Source organism: Pistacia vera, unplaced genomic scaffold, assembly GCF_008641045.1.
Source record: "Pistacia vera cultivar Batoury unplaced genomic scaffold, PisVer_v2 Contig392, whole genome shotgun sequence".
Lineage (NCBI taxonomy): Eukaryota > Viridiplantae > Streptophyta > Magnoliopsida > Sapindales > Anacardiaceae > Pistacia > Pistacia vera.
The window spans coordinates 450,740-464,193 of NW_022196215.1; the positions used below are offsets into that span (position 1 = coordinate 450,740).

General features: G+C 39.0%; 1 pseudogene; it reads left to right on the forward strand.

The window, feature by feature from the left end:
• The first annotated feature begins 1,434 nt into the window (after window positions 1-1,434).
• LOC116141086 lies at window positions 1,435-2,727 on the forward strand (annotated as a pseudogene).
• Window positions 2,728-13,454: the final 10,727 nt, after the last annotated feature.

A 13,454-nucleotide genomic window follows, 5' to 3' on the forward strand; every position in this document is an offset into this window, starting at 1 on the left:
ATTTACAAAGAGTCAATTTTATAATAATTGATTGGCTCTAGGCATCTATCTAACATAATCGGTGTAAATTGTGCTGAGAAAATGCAACGTTTGCGCAAAAAACCTAGGTAGGCAACGACCATCAGGGTTAATTGGGTTAGGAGATGTAGGGGTTTTGTTAGGGTGGCATCGGTGAGTCAAATGGTGTGGTGGAAAGGGTTGTCATTATCGGATTCAATCAGATTAGTAGAAAACATGTTGGCCAAAGGAAGTGCAGTGGCCGACCATTGGGGAGTAGTTGGTTGCGGGTGGTAGGGTTTAAGTGTGTGGCAAGGGGAGTGATATGGTGGGGTTGGGGTTGATGTGCGACAATTAGAATCAGGTTGTTTGCCGGTGCAGCCAAAAGTCGCGATGGAGGCTAAGAAGAGAAGAGAAGAATAGTAAAGTGTATTTTCCCTTTACAATGAATATTACTGTAGTTAACTCAAATTATTAACAGAATATAAGTTTGGGTAATAAAGTGATATTTTAAAAGTCAATGGATAGAAAAATGTCATTAGACCATTATTGGGTAGGAAAAAAATAGTTTATTATTATTACCATAACAATTAAAAACTTCTAAATCACATGGAATGACAAATGGGATGGTTAATGGCAATACCCAAGATCATGCAATAGAATGGCATATTATCTGGATTAAATTATTTAGATTAGGTTTAAGAAGGGAGTTAAAAAAGAAGAGAAAAATATACTGAGAAGTGCTGTACACATGTTACAAGCAAGGTCAACTATTATCGTTCAGCTAACCCAAAGAACTCAAATTCCCAGTATGTACAACTTATATATTTTATTCTGCATTGATCCTTCTGTGGGTGGCAGAGAGACATCAGACAGCTGGTGCCTAGGAAAATATTATTTGACAAAAATATTAATGGCAGCTACCCAAGATCGTGCAATAAAATGGCAGATTATCTGGGTTAAAGTATTATGCTTAGGTATAAGAAGGGAGTTAAAAAAGAAAAAAAAATTAATGAGACGTGCTGTACAAATGTTATAAGCGAGGTCAAACTGTTATCGTCAGCTCCCCCTAAGAACTCATATTCTCAGTATGTACGACTTTACTGGTATTGTATATTTATTCTGCAAGGATCCTTTCTGTGGGTGGCAGATAGATATCAGACAGCTTGGTGCTTAGTAAATATTCATTTCACATGAATTATCACCAAGTTTAATTTTCACGACTTGATGACCATGCCACCGTTACCAAGTCACGTCTCTCTGATTTGTTTAATTAGATATGAATTAGTGTAATCAAATAACATAATACTCGATCCTGATAAATATTTTATAAAGTCAATCATTCAATATCAATTAAGAAATAATTAACAAATGAAGTGACAAATACTACCATGATTTACATCCGGCACCCTCGAACGCCACTATAAATAAGCAGTTATGTGCAACATGAGCGAGTACAGGATCAAAATCATCAATCTTTCTCCTTCAAACATGACTTCTTTAAAGCTTTTCTTAGGTTTCTTTTTCGTCATCTTTCTCCTTTCTGTCGTCAATGCGCAGGGATTGACAGTAGGGTTTTACTCACAGACATGTCCGCAAGCTGAGGCCATTGTAAAAAATGTTAGCGCTCAAGTCATGTCGGTAGCACCAAGTCTCGGTGCCCCTTTGATGAGAATGCATTTCCATGACTGTTTGTTAGAGTACGTAAATTGAATATTCTTTTATATATATATATATATATATTAAAATATTTGAGCGCCCAAGTTTAATCCTTACTTTGATGAGTAATTCCTGCAGGGCTGTGATGGGTCAGTGTGTGTTAAACTCATCAACCAATCAAGCTGAAAAGGATGCGGCTCCAAATCAAGCCTTCGAGGATTCCAAATTATTGATAGAGTGAAATCTGCGTTGGAAAATGCCTGTCCTGGTGTGGTTTCATGTGCTGACATTGGCTCTAGTTGCGTAGGGATGTTGTGGTTGCGGTAAATATTTCTCTGCATATAATATCTTACGTAAAACAAATTTTTAAATTTATTATTTAATGACTGTACTAAGTAAAAAATTTATATCATCTAATCAGCTCGACGGACCTCATGGAAAGTCGAAACTGGACGAAGAGATGGAAGTGTGTCGAATATACAAGAGGCCTTGACAAACCTTCTGCCAAAGCCGAATATAACTCAATTGATATCAGGATTCAGCAAAAGGGTCTAAGCGTAAAGATTAGTGGTTTCTATCGGGTACTTAACATAACATTCATGTAAAAATTATGTTAAATAGCATGAAATTGATTAAGTAATTAATATAAGCCAAAATTTCCAATAATATAGGTGGGACATACCGTTGGGATTCTCACTGCTCAGCCTTCACCAATCGGCTTTACAACTTTACTGGAAACGGCGATACTGATCCTTCATTAGATCCCAACTACATTGCTCGGTGAAGATCAAATGCCCGCAAGGAGATCAAAATACTCTAGTAGAGATGGACCTGGAAGCTTCAGGACATTTGATGAAGACTATTTACACTTGTTAACAAAAGAAGAGGTCTGTTCCAATCAGATGCAGCTCTTCTTAACAACAATGAGACTAGAGGCTATGTTATAAGCCAACTCTCAAACAGTAGTTCTACTTTCTTTACAGACTTTGGAGTTTCCATGGTGAACGGGTAGAATTGGCGTTCTACGGAACGGCTGGTGAAATTAGGAAAGTTTGCGCTCTGGTTAACTAGCAAACTTTGTGCTGGTTCAGAGAATATAAAGTGTAGGGCTTGTGTTGTTTAACATGAGCTTCAAATTCATTAATTATTAATTAATAAGTTTGTTGTGTCTTGGAATTTTAGCCGCTGTGAGGCATTTCAAAAAATAAGTTAGTGTGCTATGTTTACTGAATTATTTGCTCTTTTTCGATGATAATAATGGTAAGATATGTCATGAATATATAACAGTTCCACAAGTTTGAGAAATAATTACAGTGACTAATTAACTAACATCAGTAAGTGAAAGTCATTAAGTCAAGCATGTACGATTTTTTAAGCTGGATCGAGGGAAACTTGTAATTAATTATAACAATCGTGGAGAGAAAAAATCGAATATATATGTAAAAGATTGAGGGCGACGCTATTTTACTAAGTACATAATTAAACAGAAATGTAATTTGCAGTAATTTGAACGATTCATATTTGGGTTTCTCTTCAATTAACTAATAGAGCGGAAAGATGGAACTCAGACCTAACTAAAGCAGTGAGAAGGGGTTCTATCTCTTTGTATATTGGTGAGTTCCAACAATATTGTTTTTGGTTTCTTCTTTTTTCTCATTTTTGTTTATAATCTGTAGAAGATTCTATCATACTAATTACTAAACAAGTTATAGAGATCCTAGTTATCCAAATCACTTGTTTAGATCGCAATTATTATGTCTTCGTAATTTTCCAATCATATTGAAGTTTCCACCTCATTTTGCTCCGTGATGCTAATTTGGTATTTGAGCAAACTCTCATTTACTTATTTCAAGCAACATAACTGGATCGAAGTAAAAAAAATGATAAATGATAAATTAATGCAGTAACTATAGATTAATCTATAATTACGGCGGTAATTAAGCAAGGCAGGTGTTAATTTTCCTGTTTCTTCGGAAGCCAGGATCAAAGTCAACGGGCCTCATAAAATTAACGCTAGCGAGGTTACGAGGACCAAAAACATTAAACAAAAATAATAAATAAATAAATAAAAATACAGCGAGAGACCTGACTAGTTCGTGACTGGATTCAACTGCTCATGTTAATCAATTACAAATGCACGTGACAACTAAAGTTCATCACTGCAAGTAAAAGTCAACTAAGTGCTGGTTAATCATCTGGCGTAAACATTTTCAATGAGTTACAGACTTTATGGTCTTTAGCCTAGAAGGCATGTTCTGAAATACTGTTCCCCAATTAAGGAGACTAGAAAATATCAGTTTCTTTTCCTTTATTTTATTTTTTAATATGTATCAATAAGTTTATAAAGAACCTTTGTTGGTGATCGATTTTGATGTGACCATGAACTTTACTCATTTAACAAGAGATGACTTAGGAATTATGCCCATTAATTGCGCTAATAAAAAAAAAAAATTTCTATTACCTCCCATCTCCTTGGAATTCTTATGGTGACTGATCATTTTGAGTAAAAATTCATAAAATTAAAGAAAAAGAAACTTGATCATTTTGAGGAGATGATTCTTCAATTAACTTTGTCAAAGCCTATTAATTTGTTATTGTTGGAGGATGAAGTCATATATCTTCATTTTCATTAATTTCTTTGGATATTGTAACCTAGAATCAAAGTTAAGATAGTGTATTGTATTTGTATACTTGTATTTCTGTTGATATGAAAATCGCCACCAATATGAGTGATCCGATTGACCTTGGTGGAATCGGAACCGATGTAGTGTGATTTAATAGAAAACAACAAAGTAATGTAAAAGCCTTAAAGTAAAGAATACAAATGATTTTTAAAGTGGTTCGGCAAGTTAGAACTTGAGCTATGTCAACTGTTATCTTATTGCTTTTAGTGGATTACAAGAATAACAGTAAGCTTCCCTAGAATAATTTGCTAACTCCTCTCTCATCGAAGTGGAGGGGTTTTATATACAAATTTGTAATAAAGGAAAGAGAGAAATTATCGGGATTGCAATTAAAATTAAATTGCAACTTCAATATTCCCATGATGTGTGTTAAGATCGCCCTATCATTGCTGTTGATCTGATCTCTTCCGAAATATCTGAGATTTGAGCTATCTGTGGTTCGCAGAACAATTGCCAGCGTTGGTCGCGAGTAGCTATGTTGGGTCGAGCTATAGCTCAACGAGCTTATGCTAGGTTGGACAATTGCTGAGCCGAATTGATTATGGGTCGAACTATATCCTAGCAGACTTCTGACTTCTCGAGCTTAATGGAAAAATCACCATACAACATCTGCCCCCTAGTGTTCGGTGCTCGTTTCAAGCTTTGAAGACTAATTGCCTACTTGACATTTAGCTGAACTTCTTTAGTTGCATGTTGACTGTAGATTTGGCCGAGCTTCTCGAGTCGACCTTGGCTACAGTCAACGTGAACAAGACTTAGCTTTTGCTACTGTATTCTTGATAAACTTGGAATTTGAAATGAAGGGCACAGGAAACTTCTATGTGGTCGTGTCAAATTAAATGTAGCCAGCTTTTGTAATCACTTTTCGTTGCGCATGGGCAACTATAGTTGTCCATTCGCAAAGTCGAGGCGATGTGGGACATAGCAAATCGACGGTTTAGGTCAAATCCCGCCTTTTGTGCTCCATGTTCACCATTGTGTAAAGGGGCTTTCTTCACCAGAATTGTACAATTACAAGAAATCGTTTTCACCCAAATCATTTGCTTCTCTTCTCCGTCGTTGCTTCCTTCAACTTACGCGACTTTTTGACGAGTTGTCATTGCGATTCATATTGTGGTAAGGCTCTTGTCCTCATTCTTTCTTTTCGTTTTAGCTTTGTGTTGTAAGGGTGGCCATTGCCGTGGCCACACTAGCTTTTTTAGGGTTTTTAGTAGATCCATTGGTTTGGGTTTTAGAATGTTAGGGAAGTGGCGCCGAAATCTGATAGTTTGCTTGCATCTCTCGATTGATGAGAGTATCATGGATGCCTAAACTGAAAGCGAAGCAAGAGTGGATAGTAGGTCGCCTATAGTTTGAGCTTTGACACTTGGTTACTTCTATTTTGGTATCAAGAGGTGAGCTACCACCATGTCTTCATCTAGCAGTCACAGCATTGATCGCCTTTTCGAGCCTAACCCTTGGCGACCTCAGCTATTCGTAGGGGAGGAATCCCAGATGAGGTTTCTGAGGATATTATCATAAAGAGCTCGACAATGATGCTACGGGCTCTTCAGATGCAGTTCTGTCGAGCTTCCCCACTAAGGGGCTCACCTATCCATAGAATTAGGAAAAAGCCGATCTCCTCGATTAGAGTCGAGGATCTTGAGCGCATATGGGATTATGCGACTTAACTCCTGTTGATGGCTTCAGGAAATATTTCCGAAAAGATCCTCATAAGGATTGGGGTGGCGATCGTTGACGTCCTTATGAGGTGTAGAATGTCCGTCCACCTCTTTCTTTATTGCCGACATACTAAAGATTGGCACCGCTCCCTTCAGCTCACGAAGAAAACGTATATAATCATTTTCAGCATGTACATAGCTTACCAAATATCCAGTTAGGCGAGATAGTCCACTTGTATAGATTAAAGAAGAATTAAGACCAAACGTATTACCTCTCCAAAGCGAGGAAAATGCGTCTGAATGGTTTGCTCGGGTCCCAAAAAAGTTGGGAAATTGGGAATCCCAATATTTCTTTTATGAAGCTAGGGAGACTAGCACTTTTGCCTCGGATACTGGTAGAGTATTTTGGTCTTCGCACAAACCTAAAGGTTTTTTAGTTGAACAACCAAGCTAACCTAACATTTTCTTCATTTGTAGTAAACGTCGAACTTTGTCACCGTATCGCACTGAGATCAGCTTCAATGTGTGTAGCGAGCTTCTTGGTAATGAGCATAACGTCACCCAAATCATCATACTCGCTCACCGATGGCATATGGTTTTTGCAACGGCGCCTGCAAAATTTTACACTATTTTTAGAAAGGTAAGTGTTCAAAAACCCGTTTTTACATCTTCCTTTAGTAAATCGCTAACATTTTTTTTCCTTTACCGATATGTGGGGCCGAAAAGCTGAAGAACCTGAAGAAGAAGATGGCAGTTCATGGAGCTACTAAGAAATAGTTGATAATCTCGTCGAAGAACTAGCCTATGGGTTTTGCCAAGGTGACTGGGGCAGGTTCCTCGCGGCCGACCCTAAGCAAACTAACGGAGAGCTTGGGGGGCTCCAAGTGCTAAGAAGACTACAACTGCTTCCAAAGTAGTTGCCCAAAAAGATATACCTGACCTCCAAAGGGCTCGATAAAGAAAACACCGAGCTAGTGGAAGGCCCCAGAAAGAAGAATCGATCGAGCAACTGGAGGGCTCGAGAAAGAAAAAATCAACGAGCAACTGGGAGGCCGGGAAGAAAAATTCGACCGAGCGTTGGAAGACTGAGGAAAGAAAACTATCAAGCCTGCTGATGGCTCGAAGAAGATCTTGGTTAATAGTGTGGCCAAGAAAAAGTTCACTTGGCAGTTGGGACTGCCATTCAAATTGAAGTGTGAGGAAAACTCGTCTCGACAACATGAAAGGAGGAGTGTGGGCAGCAAGGCAGCTAAGGCTGAGCTTGACAAGAGAATTAGTGAGTTCCTTGAGCATTTAGGCATGGGAGCCTTTGCCTTCAGGAGGCCATATCAGAGCAGCAGTATGAGCTACTCTAGTCTGCCCTCTCACGAGTGCTTGCTCGCATATGTGGCTTTGTCACCAAGGTATTGGTAGCTCACTTTTTCTGCTTTGCTTCGAGATCTTCACACCCCACCCCCCCCCCCCCTCTTGGTGGACTTGAGCTTCCTTTGTTGGGCTTGGACTTGGAATGGTTTGGGCCGAAGTGCTTAGGCTCTCTCTCCCCTTGGAACTTGCTTGGGTCGAATCTCCTCCAATGCTTTCCACATTCCAAAATCCAAGTGTTTTAGGACTTGGAATGAAACTCTTTGATTCAACCGAATTAGCAAGTGTTTTAGGACTTGTAATTCCTTGCCCACTCATGTTTACAAGTGTTTTAGGACTTGTAAACGTATCAATGTGACTGGGCCTTGTGCGGTTCTCTGCTGTTTTGTTCCTGCTCTTGGTTGCTCAGCTTCTGGACATTCAAGATGTTTCTAAAAATAACTTGAATCAAGGATAGGGGCAGCATGAATACGTTGCTCATCACCATCGACCTTGGCTCCAGCTCTAATGCACAAAGTTGTAATGAGATGTGGGAAAGAGTAACTTGATCGCCCTGGTTTGGCGGCATGATGAATGTTGTTTAAGATAATTCATCCCACATTTATACTCTTTCCTATGGCAATTGAATAAAGCAATAATACCTTCTCGTAAGTTACCGTGCTATAGTGCGTTTTTGGCATCAACCTCGCACTAACAAAATACTGCCACGGTCGAGCCATCGGTGTCAAATAAGTTCCCTTAAAGGTCTTCTTTTGTTTTTTTGACACTGCCCAAGTTGCATCCGGTTTTGCAATGACCGGAAGAATGATACTATCCTGAAACTGTGTTCCCCTAAACCTTTCGTACTCATCCGAATCAATCCCAGGTAGGTTGTAAAACTCATTGATCACATCTTCTGTAAACGGGACATCAACCCCTCTCACAAATGCAGTACCCTCTTCACAATCCGGGAGGTTGGCATAGAACTCCCTTACTAGCGGCTCTACAACCAGTTGTGCTGGAGCACTCATAAACAGTTCCCATTGTCTCCCTCGACTCCAGTCCAAAGCCTGACTTGCAGTTAATCCGCACTCAGGAATAAAGCCCTTATCTCTTCTTTGGATAGCCCATTGATATCGTTTCCGGGCCTTTTCATTCACAAAGCGGCTGTCCACTTTCTTTCCTTTTCCTTTGCTCTTGTATGGAACCTTAACTTTGGGTGCCATTTTCTACAATTCAACTACACAGCGCAACCCAAAAATTCAAGCCTAGGTTCTCCTCAACAAACAATTCAAACTTGGAAAAGAAAATTGAAAACACTTCCAAAAATTCACAATTAGACCTCCAAACTACGATTTCTCCAAATTCAACAAAACTCTCCAAAACTCAAAACCCACACTCCTCAATATCACAACATGCATAATCAACCCTTCCTTAACAAAAATCGAACTCACAATCACCCAAAAATTCGCAACTCAACCAATAATCAATTTTTCAGATCTAGAAATTAAAACTTGAAATTGTGCGAATATGAGTTTAGGGAACTTGAGATCTTACCAATACGAAGGATTATTCGCCACCAATTTACTCAGGATCAGCCTAGATTGGAAAGCCCTAAATTTCTTGAACCTAAAATTTTCGTGAAATTTTTGAAAAATTTGTTGTTGAAAGGAGTTGTTTTGGTGTTTAAAAGGGTAAATGAGTGAGAACTTTGATTGGGACAACACTTGGAAGGCAAAGGATTGAAATCGGAAATTTTTCTCTCAAAAGGATATGAAAAGTCGCGTGAAAAATGAAAAATGAAAGTGAATATTTATAGAAAATAGTCTTCGCCGCGGCGAAGTTCTTCGTTCATAGAACCCTAATTTGAAACCCAGGTTTCGTCGCGGTGAAGAAAAATACTTCGCTGGGGCGAAAAATTACAGTGGCTAATTGCCCCGGCCAAGTAAAAATCTTCGCCGCGGCGAAATTGCCTTAGGGGAATTTTGTCCAACCTACTTCGCTGGGGTGAAAAATTACAGTAGCTGCAACATATTTTTCAGGTTGCTTCGCTCCGGTGAAGAACAATCTTCGCAGCGGCGAAGTTTGGGACTTTTCAAAACTTATTTTTACACAATGTACTTCGCCGCGACGAAGAATACTTCTTTGCCCTGACGAAGTCCGGAGCATTTTCTTTCCTTGCATTAGCTAAAAACTTCACCTGAAACACCCAAAAATACACAAATTAAAAAGAATCAAACACATTCAAACACATTGAAATAAAAAAAATAGAAGGACAAAAAATTAAAACACTTGGGTTGCCTCCCAAGAAGCGCTTGTTTATAGTCGGTAAGCTCGACTCTCTCAATTCTTCACATCAGCCCGGACTATCCAAGTACATCACATCCCGGAAATTTCCCTTGTACTGGAGCTTCATTTGTTGATGATCTTTTTCACACAGTGGCCTTGTTGAGAGTTTCACCACCCATTTCCATCCCTTGGTCATTACTTTGGTGGTTCGACTCTTCTCACCGACTGCTTTCTGTTTTCTTGACTTTCCCTCACCCTTTTTGAGCTGAGAGATCCGTTCCTTGTGAAAACACAATCTCGACTGTGGCTTATCTTGGAATTTTGTGCAACTCTTTCCGTTATGGTGCTCACTCTCGAACTGATTCGGTTTGACAATGCATCTCTTAATTTCCACCTTAGGATTGTTCAGTTGGAGGGTTTCAATCTTTGCCTGGTCCACCATATCGATTTTTAAACACTACTCTTGTTTAGGTGGAGCTCTCATTGATTCAAGGACAGTAAATGTTATTTCTTCATCTTGCATCCTCATGATCAACTTCCATTCTTGAACGTCGATTAAAGCTCTTCCGGTAGCTAGAAATGGTCATCCCAGGATAAGAGGAATCTTTTTGTCTTCTTCCATATCCAACACAAAGAAATCCACAGGAAAAATTGTTAGTGTATATTAGTGTATGCCCTAGAAACCATTCGTGTTGTCGGTTTCAGAGCATTTTGTCTTGTATCTATATATATCATAAATAATAGAAGAAAGAGTTCTTCAATTCATATATGTAAATTGCTTCCTTTATTCAGTCATGCATTTAAAATAAAGTATGTATATGAATTGTCCAGATGATTCATTTAATAGGTAAATGAATTATCGAAAAGGGTTCCCTACGGAAGCAATATAAATTTGGGCAACTATATTGCACAGTAGGCATACCGGATGCTTCCGAAAGATATCATGAGTTGATATAAGTACGGATGACGATGATAGTCATGTCACTGGGGCATTGGTATGGATTAACGGTTGGTGAACTGTTTTTCGAACGTGACCGAATAACGACAAATCACTTGGAAAAGCATGTAGTCAATGATTTATCGTTTGGTTATATCAGTGCACGATGTAGTCCTTTGACCTGAGACATTGTAGTCGGATCCGATATGGATGCGTATGGTTCATACGGTGTATAAGTACGAGACTAATCATGTTTCGTACAATAAAGCCTATTTGGTCATGCGTTGTTCATATGCGGAAACGAACGATGGTCAAGAGGGGATCCATTGACTCGGAAATATAGGATCGGGAGTACCGCTGACTCCATCCGGATTCGAGTTCCTAGACGAACATCGATAAATGTCGGAAAACTGAATCTCTGGCCAGAGTCTATTATTAGTCATACAAAAGTAAGTTTGTGATGACAAGTTTCGGACATATTGATCGACAATTCGGTAGAAGATCGAGTTTAGGATTTTGACGTTCCATGAATCCATACTCGATTAGGATATCTCAATGGAGGGACTTTACCTGCATGGTACGTATGATCTGAAATGGGTTCGATGAAGTATTTCTTCATCGTGGTTTAGGGACTATGGCACATTGCTAGATGTTTACCATAGTCGTTGGGCCTCCGGACAGGTTTCCGGATTCATCCAGAACCGGCTCACGGCTAATCCACGGTGGACCTACATGGTCACACCAATAGCCTTGAGAAGTTAGAGAAGGATGAGAGAGAGAAATGATTATCCGAAGAGGGCTAGCACCTTCCGAGGGTAATAACGGGATTTCTATAGTAATAGTTACATAGAAATCATTTGTGACATTTTAAGGGTTAAAATGGTCAAGCAATAATTAATTATATTTAATTATTATATCTTAAAGTGTTAAGATTAATGAGATGAACAAAAATAACCTTTTAATAGTTAAAGGGTAAAAAGGGGTAAATTTTTGGGTTGTTAATGTAAACTAGTTTAGTTTACATGGGCCCTTGAATAATATTGATTATTCAAAGGGTAGCATATTAAATTCGTGGGGTCCCTTTATAAAATAAGATTTTATTGGGCTTGGAAGTGAAAAATAAATAATTGCAATATTGCCCAAGTATATATAAGTGCAAAAGGTTGCATTTTTGTTCATTCTTGACTAGTTCACAAAAACACAAACCAAAACTCTCTCTCAAACCCAAGGCCACTCTCTAATCTCTCAAGGTGGTGTTAAAGTGTGGAGGTTTCATCCTTTTGAAGCTAATCTTCATCAATCCAAAGCAAAGGAGTAGGTATAATCTCTTTTCCAAGCTTTGTTTGAAAACCGGTTTTAGAATCCATGCTTTCATGCTTTCATTCTCCATCTCCACCACTCTTCATGCATGCTGATTCTTTCAAAAATAAACTTGTCCACCTTAATCAACACATCCTCCACAATGCCACTCGGATGCTTTATTGATCGATCTGCAAGTTGCAAGCATATGGTTGTCGGCTTTACTTCACCAATTCCTAGTTTCCTGAAAACAGAAAAAGGCATAAGGTTAATGCTAGCACCTAGGTCACATAAAACTCGATCAAAGGTGATATCTCCTATAGTGCAAGGTATAGTAAAACTCCTTTGATCTTTTAGTTTTGGTGGTATCTTCTTTTTGAGAATGGCTCTTCACTCCTCCGTAAGCATCACCGTTTCCTCATCTTCTAGCTTCCTTTTGTTTGATAAGATTTCCTTAAGAAATTTCACGTAGCTTGGCATCTATTGCAATGCCTTTGCAAAAGGAATGTTAATATGCAGTTTCTTAAAAACATCAAGAAATTTAACAAATTGCTTATCCTGATTTTCTTTTCTGAGTCTTTGAGGAAAAGGTACGGGTAGTGTGTGATGCGCCAACTCTGGTGGTATCTCGGGGAATGGCAATTTCTCTTTCCTTTTCTTTTTCCCCTCTTCCTGCTTCTGTTCATCTTTCCTTGGGCTGGTTGGTTTCTCTTCAGCAATGATTTCTTCATCAACTTCCTCATCAGATTCTTCATTTTTCTTTGATGAAGTTTCCTCTATCCTTGAATTTTTCACCTCTTCTAAAACTCTCCCACTTCTCAACGAAATTGCATTTACTTACTCACGTGGGTTAGTCACTGTATTGCTTAGTAAGGAACCCTGTGGTCTCTCATTTAGCTTCTCGGCCAATTGGCCCATCTGTACCTCAAGATTCCAAATGGACACCTCTTGATTTATAAAATTCATCCTCGTCTCATTCATAAATCCCGTGGTCTCCTGCATGAATTTCCCAAACATGTCCTCCAACTTTGTCACTCTTGGATCTCCTAGTTGATTATTTACCCCTAGTTGGTTATTTGGCAAAGTCATTTGGTTCCATTGATTATTTTGGGGTTCTGATTGCCCCAAACCATATTGGATGATTCTCCAGCCCGGATTGTATGTGTTGGAATACGGGTTGTTTGGTTGCCTCTGATTTCCTGCCAAGTGTCACTTGCTCCAATGATGAAGATGATGAAGCAAATGTGTTCCCCACTTGACACTCGCTGCTCACATGGTTTCCTGCACAAAAACACAAGTTAGTGTGAGGTGTTTGAATAGAGTTTACCTACAATTTTCCCAACTGTTTTCGAAGTGTTGTGAGTTGGGCTGAGTGGTTGTGAAGGATCAACTTCATGAAGACCCGTAGATTTTCTTGGTATTGCTCTCTCATTTGGTCTTGATAGTTGTTGCTTGCCAAAACCTCAAGCAACACATAAGCCTCCTCCGGTGTCTTATTCTGCAAAGCTCCTCCCGATTTGCATCCACCATGGATTGCACGTTACCCATCAATCCATTGTAGAAGTTTGGACTTGAAGCCAAACTGGC